The 12,256-nt window shown below is 42.9% G+C and overlaps 1 long non-coding RNA gene across 4 annotated transcripts; it reads right to left on the bottom strand.

The window, feature by feature from the left end:
* Window positions 1-879: 879 nt before the first annotated feature.
* Window positions 880-4,566, bottom strand: LOC119310444. Of its 4 annotated transcripts, none has more exons than XR_005150708.1 (7): window positions 4,429-4,566; window positions 4,124-4,184; window positions 3,915-4,037; window positions 3,114-3,226; window positions 2,520-2,579; window positions 2,289-2,418; window positions 880-1,546 (listed from the first exon to the last, which is right to left on the bottom strand). It is a non-coding gene; the product is annotated as an uncharacterized LOC119310444 (long non-coding RNA). The 4 variants fall into 4 exon arrangements; XR_005150709.1 differs by having other exon boundaries at window positions 880-1,327; XR_005150710.1 differs by having other exon boundaries at window positions 880-2,418; window positions 2,520-2,605.
* Between the last annotated feature and the right edge of the window lie 7,690 nt (window positions 4,567-12,256).

Genomic DNA, 12,256 nt, shown 5'->3' with positions numbered 1-12,256 from the left:
GAAACATACGGCTTGGATTCACTGTGTGAGATGTACTTACGACCGGAAACGATTGTGCCTATATAATTGTCTGCGATGGCTCGCCCAATCGCACACGAGCTCTTTTTTGCCCCGCGTGCGTGACTGGAGGGCCTATCCCTGACGGTTTCTAGGTCGTGTGGGATGGACCCCCCTATCACACACACTGACAAGGCGATGGTTTATAACTCCGTCATGGAAAGGAGGTAAAAACCATTTGTCTAGCAGGGCGCTGCACTCATCTGAGTGCTTTAATTCAAAATGTTGAATCATATAATGCATCTTTTGAATCAATTAAATTCAAAGAGGTAAGCATAATTAAGAAAAAGCATGGAAAGCATATGACAACAACAATCACTAGTTTTTCTAGTGAAAGGGCTCACGTGTGCTGTCACGGAAAGGAGGTAAAAACTGTTTGTCTAGCAGGGCGCTGCACTCATCGAGGGCTTTAATTCAAAATGTTGAATCATATAATGCATCTTTTGAATCAATAAAATCCAAAGAGGTAATCATGATTAGGAAAAAGCAAGAAAGCACACGACAACAACAATCACTAGTTTTTTTAGTGAGAGGGCTCACGTGTGCCACTCGTGGTGTTTGGTTGTGTAGATGGTTGGACGAAAGGATGTGATCGGTGTCACCATGGGTGCACGGGTGTTGCTACTTCTAATGCTTACTAGTGAGTGGGGCGCGCGGATGTTTTTTCTCTACTTGCTGCCACAGATGCATGTATAACCGAGAACCTTGTTAATCAGTTACTTTAAAACAGGCCAAATCCATTAGAGTATTAATCCTCCTTGGTGCTGAAAGCAGCCTAAATTTGGATAAGTAACAATCAGCTGTGTAGCACATATGCTAGTTCAAAAGGAAGGGGACGCAGTTTTGATCAAGGCATACATGTCGCACATACTATCCAAATGCAGAGGCACAGTTCCTCACAGGGTAAGGCAGAGTTAACGGCTCCGACAGGCTTAAGAAGCACACACTACATTGAGTGTATATATGTGTATATATATAAGTGGCAGTGGCGGTCGCCAACGGCCTGTCTAGAGGCGGTGAAACTGCAGCATCTCAAAATAGAGAAGACATTAGTGATGACCCGACGAACCACTCCAAGATGAGCTTGGCGACGAATAGGTTGTCAGCGAGGAGGTGCTCACTTAGCATCTGAGCCCTTGGAAGTGCAGCAACCAGCAGAGCAGTGGTGAGCAAGCCTACATCTCATCGCCTTGGCGAGATTGGGCAGCAGGCTCTCAAGCTTTCTCCTGTCCCGCGCAACAACGTTCCTCACCAAGAAAGAGTTGATAACCTTGTAATGTTATTAATTGAAAGAAGAGCTAACGTAAAAAATTAACAATGATGCCTTCCAAATAGCAAGAAGCATGCACAATAGAACTAGCCGAAGCACGGCGACAACGTGACGTGAAGAACATGAATTGAAGTGGAGTGTTGTGTCCCCTCCCCACATCACATTCTCCCAACGCATCACATAGCAAGACTAAATACATATTAGTATTTGCAAGGAAACCTGCAAATGACAAAGAACAAAAAGTGTTCGCTTCTTCAGCTACCTATGAATCAAACTTTGCTCCTAAGATGCACAACCTATATAAACACTAATTTTGTAAGCTACAAACCACTGTGCCTTGAAGCACAATCAGCATGCTGACCTACCTCCTAATTCATAGATGAATTATTACTAAGTGACAACAGTATATTCCTTGCATTTACACTTAATAAAAAATGAAACAAAGTGTAGTGAGAAACTAATCTAATAGACAATCTGAATGTTATATAAGCTCTGCTGAAGAATGGGGATCTGCCTTGCACATTTTATTCATCGAAATCAAATAGACTATTGTATTCACCACAATACTATAATGATTAAAATTTATAAATCCATAACAGCAGCAGCTGAGGTGGATCTTTGAAATTTATACTATAGAACCATCACTTAAAATGAAAGTTCATCCTATTGCATCTAGGGAAATTACTGGAACTCCTATGTTAGCTGGTTCCTGATGAATACCAAAGTGAACATCCATAGATAGCAAGAATAGCCATGTATAGGCAATAGTTTAGGAGTTCAAAAGATAGAGCATATCTGCACTCATATTCACACTTTTGGTAATGGATCTTCGAATTTACCCCAAGAAAACGAAACTGAATTATGAGTGATTCAGATAATCAATTTTTCTGTGGACTCCTACTTCTGGATTGAGGAGACTACAAGTTGTACAACGAACAGACTGAACGGAATGCATATATACCGGCAAGGAGGGCGAGGCAGAGATTGAGTTGGGCTGTGGATAAGCCCCAGTTTCCTGCGAGGCCGTTGGCGGACTTGAAGTAGCAGGTGGCCGCGACGGAGCGCGGCTGCACGTACTAGAGGCTCTGCCTCTAAAAAGTAGCCAACAAAGGTACAAGTCATTAAATTAATGAAAATCAAGAAACATATGGAAGCAAAGAAACAAATGTCACTTCGAGGGGGTGGCACTTACATTGCTCAGTTGGAAGAGGACTAACTTCAGACATGGAGATTCTAAAGTTCAGGGCCAAAACTGAAAATCAAGAACTCCTTTAAAACCTGATCGCATCACTTCAAGCTTAGATTTCTATTTGTAGTCTTGCTTACCCTTCTATTTTTTTAATACCAGACCTTGTTTTATTTGTAAGGCCCTTTCTTCCACCAATTGGTGGGCATACAGACACTATGTAGTTATTTCAAAAAATTATAAAATGTAACAGTGGGAGCCTCTCCTGCTGTTTTGACTGCTAAAAAAAGTCATTAAAACAATGAACTAACGCCCCTCCTAAAATAACAAAATAATTTAATTGCAAATAGATAATTGGAAAATACTACTTCTACTTGAGTTTAGCTTATAGTATATCCAAAGATAGAAGTGGCATGCTATAACAAAAACTTCAAGAAAACTGAAAGTTCACACAAATAGACAAACAAACAAACACATAATGTAAAATGAGCAGATCAGTACATCATGGCAGATAGTGGGCTCAAAGGCAAGAACATTGATGAGAAGCCTGTAAAAGTTAAGGCAATGATGATAAAAATGAGAGAATAGGTTAATCAATACCTCGTATGGTGCATGTGTGACTGAAGATGTGTGTCGACAACCATCAAAATAAGGAAGGTTACCACTGCGTAACTTATACCAGGGTAATGCCAAGCAGGTCACGACAGCGACACCTAGAACATATAAGAAGCAGATCACTATTGTGAAATAAAGACCACTAAGATATAGCAGCATGATGATGTTGCTTGTCTCCACTGGCTCTGGACCAGATACTTGCAGCATAAAAATAGTCAGAAACGATGGCATAAGAAGGTTACCCAGCAATAGAAAAGCAAACTAATTGTAGTTGATTGTATCCTTATTGTTAACCATGTTTACCAGGAATTTCTCAACCATCATTAAAGTTTGAACAAGAAAACATGAAGGCATAAAACACAAGAAATTTTGCCTGGTAACTAAATCAGTAACCATGTAAGCATACAAAGAAACAATGTTGATCAAACCAAAAGCAACTCACAATTTATACATGTTCCTATAAATTAGAACATCGGGTCATAATGCATTTGCTTTGTGCGTTTCCATTAACGGTCATGCCATAAGTGTGCAACGCGCACACACAATCAAAAAAAAATTGTCTAAAAAGTGAAATAGACATATTTTGTGTTTCTATTAGAAACTAAAACACATGTCACGCGCCTCTTAATTATTTTAAATTGATGAGAAAGTACAATGTCCGAAAATTAATGGTACTCAATATCCTGCTGACAGTGTAGATGGAAGATGAATCAATTGGAAGGGCTTGGAGTACTACAACAACTTATAGATGAACTAACACGGCATGGTAAAGATCAATTTATCTACCTGAACCTAGCCTTTGCTCGGTCTTGATTAACCATCACTAACTGGCACATGCGCTGCAGGCATACAACCTCATGTTGCCATCTATCATTTTGATATCTCTCAGTCAGCCCCAGATTCATGTAACTGCAAAATCAAGGTTCAGAATCTTTTGGACACTCTTCGTTCTTCATTTGAATGTACGGTGGTATATTGTTCAGAGACAACTATACCATGTACGCTGCTTCAAAAGGTTTGGAGATAGTGTGAACCACTTGGTCGCGAGTGACTTTGCTGAGGTAGTGGCGATGACCAGCAGCCAAATACACAGCAACATGAGCCATAATTTCAAATAGAAAGCGGAAAGCACAAATCAGTATGAACAACCATGGATATGGAAAGGAAAGAGACCAAATACACACGCAACACTGTTTATCATCAGCACATCACAGTTTTTCAATGTAACCAGCGAGGTTTGTTAAGAGAAGCCAAGCACATGAGGCTCTTGGCAGGGACAAACAACAGAAAAGGGAACAACCTTGGATACGGTGATGCCGGTGCTCTGGCGGGAGCACCGGAGCAGCGGTCGATCCAGATGCCGGAGCTGACGGGCTTGATCTGGATGTTGTCGACGTCGTGGCTGCGGTCGGCCTGGAGTCGAAGAAGGCCTTCATCTTGTTTTTCACACACCTTGATCTGGCTGACCGTTTCCGTTATCTTTGCTCCTCACAAACAATTCATCAGGGTGAACTATATGCCGTCTATTGCACACACCTTCATCTGGCTGCCCGTTTCTGTTGTTAAGCTCATTGCAAACAATTCATTTGAGTGAACGGTATGCCACGCATCGCACACGCAACTATAATCTGAAGCAACTATAATCTGAAACATGTTTGTTGGCTACGCCATTACAAATGTTTTGTTTAATTTTTGACAGTTTTATTACATAACCGCTTGTGATTAATGCACCGCACATAGTTTCGTTGAAGAGTTTCTGATTGTAGTGTCGCGTTATCAACATCATGTAGTCTGATGTATTTCAATTATGAAATCCTGGTCCCGTAATACAAAAATCAAATATATTATGTGCTTAATATGAAATGTGAATTTGATTATTAACGTATTAACAATAATAGGCCAATTAGCCTGCTCATTGGGTTTTTCTATTGCAGATGGTTATTGAGACAACACCGTGGGCGATGACCTCACACAACCCACACAGTTTCTAGGAAGTAAACGTCTTGGATCAATGAACAATCACACACGACTTCCTCTAGAAAACTCTTTGCATTAGGCTACCTACGCCAAACGGTTTCCACATAAAAAGTTTGTGTGATAGACGGCCTATGCAAAACAATTTCTTCTAGAAACCGTGTGTGATGCATTTAATAACGTAAACGATAAAATTATTAATATGGTCCGTGACGAGGACATGTATTAGGGGTAGGGTAACAGGCCTGACCTAAAGGCCCTACCCATGGACACCGTATACTTTGTACTGGGCCCCTGTGCCAGATCGCCGTCTAGATGTACCGCAACTTGAAAGTTACTCGGATGGCGACAACCACTCGGAGCACGACACTTCACTCGACGAGCTCATTCCACTCGACCATGTAACTCACTCAGATATGCAAAGACCAATAATCAGCATGACGGTTTTGTAGTAGGCGGGCATTATGGCATTGATGCTCCACTGTGTAACATAAGGGGTGAGGGGGTGGCGCACTCTATATAAGCCACCCCCCACCACTAGACTAGGGGGCCTTTGGGCTTCCACCTCTCTCTCTTTCTAACCATTAGTCTCAGGACATAGCTCAGGCATGGGGATCCGCTCTCCCCTCTCTTTCAAACACACACTGTAATCTCCAGATACATACTCAGATAAAACAAAGCCTCTCCGGAGCACGAGAAGTAGGGTTGTTATCTCCACCGTGAGAGGCCCGAACTCGCTAAAACCATCGTGTCACCCATATGCATCTCGATAGATCATGCTCCTTTATCCTACCCCTCTCTTATTGTCGGAATCGTTACCACGACAGTTGGCGCCCACCGTGGGGCATGGCGTCTATCGAACCATGATGCAGATGGTTTGTATCAATTCTTACATCTATTCCCTATTTTATTGGAGATACGTCTCGCCTTTGCCAAGAACAGGGTCGTCGTGGGCCTCATATGCGAACACTATCACCGCTCTTCCATGCATGGTGGCTGCATGTGCGGACAAAGTGGCAAAAGGATCGGTCCCATCCGACTCCCGAAGCGGCGAAATGCTATGCCGCGCTCGCCCCACCGGCGATGCGCTTGCCAGCGCCGCGCCGCGGTTGCAGGCCTCGCGCTACGCTCTCCGACCCAGCGTCGTACTCGTCCATCCGGCGACGCGCTTGTCGGCCCCGCGCCGTGCTGGCCGTCCTGCGACGAGCCCGCCGGATCCGCGCCGCGTTGGCCGCCCAATGCCGCGCTTGTCGGCCCTCCCTCGCATCGCTGGCAACACACGCTGCCTCATCGTCTGCGCCTCTTTCATCTGCATCGTCTACATGGGAGAGTACGTACCGCTCTAACTCAAGTGCATGTCATAGGCCAGTTGCCATTTCATTAAGATAATCATCTCATTAAGCGGCCAATTAGGCGTCCGTTACCTAATTATGGTGATTGATGCTCCCGCCTTTCCCGCAAATTAATGGCTTAATTGCCCACCTATCAGTTTCCACACCAATTAATTTTTGCATGCATGCACGGCCATCCTAAGTCTTTACTCCCTGCAAAATACTAGCATGCATGCATGCACGGCCATCCTAAGTATTTACTCCCTGCAAAATACTAGCATCCATGCATGCTGATAGAGGCGAGGGTGTCCCGATCTTTCGATGAGATGATAACTATCGATTTGGTGGAGCCGACTTTGACGATCCGACTACAAACATGCACGACGTTGTGCCTTAGCAATCGCTAAACCAATCTCCCGAGGTTACTGACGATGCTGGAAGCTCAATCAGCCTGACCACGAAGGTCTATTCCTGCACGCAATCGAGGAACAAGCAAGAATATGATAATGCAATCTGAATATTGCGAATATAGATGAATTATTGATAAAGGTGGGGATCCAAAAGCGGTCTTGGTTTGGTCGTTGGACACAAACAAAGTACACGAAGTTGCAATGGCTAACTTTTAACTTAACAAATCCCAAGGAAAAAACTACTAGGTGGATCTACTTATATAGGAGCAAGGGGTGGCGGCCAAGGAGGTGGGAGGACGTCCCAAGGAAGCCTAAAACCAACCCTAGGTCGTACAAGGCTCATGGGCCCAAGTGGAGGTGATGCAACACCTTTGGACTTGTTGTTTGACGCGGATTCTGCTGCAGCGTCAGATTGTTTCGTCCATATCTCAATGCTCCGGAGGAATTTAAAGGTTAATCCAATTGGAGTGGAAAGAGGACGAAATCTATTTTCCAACAAAAAAAGAATCATCCAATTCGGAGTCTGTATGAAAAAGTTCTTGCCGTTTTGAGTCAGGTATGTCTGTGCAGTCCGAATCTGAATCCAGAACATGAGAGACTTGGACTCTATCTTCTCTTGGCCCAAAAGTGACGTGAAGGGACTTCTTAAACAGCACCTAAACTTCTCTTTTTCACTTATCTTCATATGTGGATTGTACAAATGTCCAATACACCTGCAATTAGACAAAACCCAAAAGTGTGTGAAGTATTTTTGTTCTGGATAATATAAATAGATTATTGAATAGTTGACACTAGAAATCACCTGACAAATATGCATGTATGCAATATTTTTGGTTGTATCCAAGGTAGTCATGTCCTCATCATCCTCCCCTTCTTGAAAATAAAGCCGTCCTCGGCGTTGCTTTATCTGAAATGTGGCTAACAAAAGAGACAAGGTGTACATGTTGTATATGTATATGTCATCAATTTTTACTCCCGTGGAATTTGCACATATGACACATGTATACATGAGTAACTTTCATAGTGAATAAAATATAAAGCCAAAATATTATCACAAGAAGTAGAAGGCATGAAAGTATTGCAACTCAGTTTGCACATATAAGTGAAGCTCTTATTCATATGAAAAGATTGACAATATTTATCATTAAACCATCCCAATATTGGTGAATAAACCTTACTTGCATAAAATTTACATGCTACAACATGCTTAAATAAGCCAACATGCAATAAGTCATTTGACACAGAATCATCACCAAGATTAGAGGTCATATCAAAATGATTAAACATTGGTTCTTTTGCATCAACAGTTAATTCATTGGATGCACTCAAAATTGTTGGTATTTCAGTTGTTTGATCACATGACGCATTCATGACAGTAACATGATTCTCTAAAATAGGTGATGCGCTCAAATCAACAAGTAACTCAACACATAATGTATTCAAGTTAACTAGGCATGCATCATTCTCATGTGAAGTTATATCATCAATACCTTTACAGTTACCTTGTCGCAAAGATGTAGCTGATGTAGGTACGGATGATGGCAATGTACCATACTCTTGAGATGATGGCGCGCTCACAATCTGAGGTGTGGCTGCTCTAGTAGGTGCAACGGTGGAGGAACCAAGCGGTGGTGGTGAGCATGAAGTAGAATAGTAGTTGTTGTAGTCACCCAATGCATCCTCCTGTAACTGTCTCTCAAAGGTACAAGCACGAACATACATACCAGTAATGCAACGAGGAATATACTGAAATCATGCCTGAATATCATGGTTCAAACCACCAAAAAATCTATTCATTGTATCATCCTCAGATTCTTCTATGTCACAATGATGCATATAAGATTTGAACTCTTGGTAGTAAGCATGAACAGTGTTATTGCCTTGTTTAAATTGTTCAAATTTGCGAAGCAATTCACGATGATAGTAAGGAGGGAAAAATTGTTGTCTCATTACATCTTTCAAATCTTTCCAAGTTGTGGGTTGGTTATCAATGTTTTTCTTACAATGCACACTCCACCAAACAGAAGCAAAACCAGTAAATGCTCTAGTGACAGCTCGTACTCGCTCAAGTTCAGAAAAGTCACGGTGACTAAAAACTTGTTCTACTTCAAGCTCCCAAGCTAGATAAATAACAGGATTAAATCTACCCTCAAATGACGGTAAAGAGATAACCTGACCATGTGCTTGTGTGTGATGTCCCAACTCTCGTGATGGTGATGATGTGTCCGTCGTCCAAGAACTTCTGTCTCCGGAAACTGTCATGATTAGTAGAAATAAGAAACAAAATTCGGGAATAATGTTCCTATGAACTACTAGGATGTGGTTGTAAAGTGCTCACAGTAAAGCAAATATCAATATCTTACAAGTTCTTACCATGCGGCAGGTGGTGACAGGCAACCAGCGGTGTCAAATAACTCTGAAGATTGTGTAAAGCGATTGCCAGGGGAACATACATATACACGGTGTAGAAATATGTGGAGCTGGGTTGGCTATATATGGTAGCAAAAGATTAGCAATAATCAATTCGAAGATGCAATGTTGAATAAACGCTCAACGACGGTACTGTGCTGGTCCTAGGCTAGACCGGACTAGAGACGCGAGCCTAGAACACTAATAAGGTCACGACGTAGCACAACTAGCATCAATAAAGGATATGAAGTAGCTCTGGACAGCAAGATATAAGTGAAGATCACAATAGCAGTAAAGATAATGATGTGAAACAACTGCCAAGCAAGATCTCTCTCTCCAACTTTCCTCTTGAAAAGTTTGAGCAAATTTTCTGATAACTTTTTTCAAAGAATGCTACTAGCTCAAGCTTTCCAGTGCAAAAAGAATCACTCAATTCCGAATTGATATGAGGAGTCAAAGAATTCGAAAACTGGCCTGAAAAACTGGAATAAGCTGTGTCCGCGAACTTCGGAGGGCAAAAGGACCTATTTAGAAGATGATTTTGAGGTGTCAAATATTGAACTAGCCTCTCCAACTATTTAGATGCGTCTCGTCACTAGCTTTCATTTGAGTACTCGTGGAGCCAAAACGGACTTCGTATGAGGAAGTTATGCCTATTTTACTGAACAGTGCACAAAACAGATTCCAATCCGAATTCAACTACAAGATTGAGTCTAGATAGATCCGAATTTTGTTTTTTTCTCTCTCTTTTTTTTCTCACACTTTTTTTTTCTTTCTCTCTTTTTTTTTCTTTTTTTTCTTTTTTTCTCTCTCTTTTTTCTCTCTCTTTTTTTTTCTCTATCTTTTTTTTCTCTCCCTCTTTCGAAGACAAACTAGATAAGATGCAGATTGGATCAAGCGAAGATGTGAACGACCTCAACTATGATTGTGATAATGAACTATGGGTAACATGTGGTGGAAATTGATGGATGATGTGGTCGACAGCGGAAGGGATAACGATGCAGCGGCGACGTGACTAATGTAAACAGAACTCGAAACTCTAAACGAACTAGACACTAAGACCAGCAACTCGACACGGTGATGCAACCGATAATTCAATAATGCAAACAATAAAAAGAAAATTGCAAAGGCTCAGACTGGCTTGGACAAAAAGGATGAATAGATCTAACTTTTTTGTGGCTTTTTCTAGGACAATAGGTAAGAAAATAAATCTAATCTAGGGGAAACTGGAAATTCTCACCGAGCAACCTGAAAACTGATACCACTTGATAGAGGCGAGGGTATCCCGATCTTTCGATGAGATGATAACTATCGATTTGGTGGAGCCGACTTTGACGATCCGACTACAAACATGCATGACGTTGCGCCTTAGCAATCGCTAAACCAATCTCCCGAGGTTACTGACGATGCTGGAAGCTCAATCAGCCTGACCACAAAGGTCTATTCCTGCACGCAATCGAAGAACAAGCAAGAATATGATAATGCAATCTGAATATTGCGAATATAGATGAATTATTGATAAAGGTGGGGATCCAAAAGAGGTCTTGGTCTGGTCGTTGGACACAAACGAAGTACACGAAGTTGCAATGGCTAACTTTTAACTTAACAAATCCCAAGGAAAAACTACTAGGTGGATCTACTTATATATGAGCAAGGGTTGGCGGCCAAGGAGGTGGGAGGACGTCCCAAGGAAGCCTAAAACCAACCCTAGGTCGTACAAGGCTCATGGGCCCAAGTGGAGGTGATGCAACACCTTTGGACTTGTTGTTTGACGCGGATTCTGCTGCAGCGTCAGATTGTTTCGTCCATATCTCAATGCTCCGGAGGAATTTAAAGGTGAATCCAATTGGAGTGGAAAGAGGACGAAATCTATTTTCCAACAAAAAAATAATCACCCAATTCGGAGTCTGTATGAAAAAGTTCTTGCCGTTTTGAGTCAGGTATGTCTGTGCAGTCCGAATCTGAATCCAGAACGTGAGAGACTTGGACTCTATCTTCTCTTGGCCCAAAAGTGACGTGAAGGGACTTCTTAAACAGCACCTAAACTTCTCTTTTTCCTTTATCTTCATATGTGGATTGTACAAATGTCCAATACACCTACAATTAGACAAAACACAAAAGTGTGTAAAGTATTTTTATTCTGGATAATATAAATAGATTATTGAATAGTTGACACTAGAAATCACCTGACAAATATGCATGTATGCAATATTTTTGGTTGTATCCAAGGTAGTCATGTCCTCATCACATGCATGCATGACCATCCGTGATCTTTAACCCTTGCAAAATAGCATCCGTGTATGGACACTTTAGTCTAGCAAAAAATATTTGTGGATGTACTAACTTGCAGGCTTACTGAGACGAACAACGTCGATCGACCAACTCGCCATTTATTCCACTCGGCTGATGGTGTGGCGACCGGATCGCAGCCCAACTGTGGTTCACTCGGCCGATTCACCTTTCCACTCGGATGGAATATCTCACTCGGACCGAACGAGATCACTGACGCTCAGCCACCCACGCGTCGCCACTCGGCCGCCCTGCACGCGGTTATGAAGCTGCCCGCATCATCATCAACTTTCCCGACTCAGATGCATTGCACGTCGCCACTTCGCGGGACACGTCTACTTCATTCAGATGCCCCGTGCGTCGCTACTCCGCGGGACGCGTCTGCTTCACTCGGATGTCCCGCTCGTCGCCACTCCGCGAGGCGTGTATACGTCACTCGAATGCCCCGGGCATCGTCACTCCGCGGGTCGCGTCTACATCACTCGGATGCCACGCGCGCCGCCACTCTGCGAGACGCGTCTACTTCACCCGGACGCCCCGCACATCATCATCCTGCGGGACGCGTCTACTTCACTCGGCCGCCCCGCGCGTCGCCACTCGGTTGGTCACCTCATAACCACTCGGCCGCCCTGCACGTCGCCATCGGTTGGTCACCTCATAACCACTGGGCCGCCCCGCGCGTCGCCGCTCGGTTGGTCACCTCATAACTACTCGG

The sequence above is a fragment of the Triticum dicoccoides genome, chromosome 5B (assembly GCF_002162155.2).
Source record: "Triticum dicoccoides isolate Atlit2015 ecotype Zavitan chromosome 5B, WEW_v2.0, whole genome shotgun sequence".
In the NCBI taxonomy this organism is placed as follows: domain Eukaryota; kingdom Viridiplantae; phylum Streptophyta; class Magnoliopsida; order Poales; family Poaceae; genus Triticum; species Triticum dicoccoides.
Note: the sequence above shows the minus strand (reverse complement) of the source record. Positions and strands in the feature narration are given on the sequence as shown.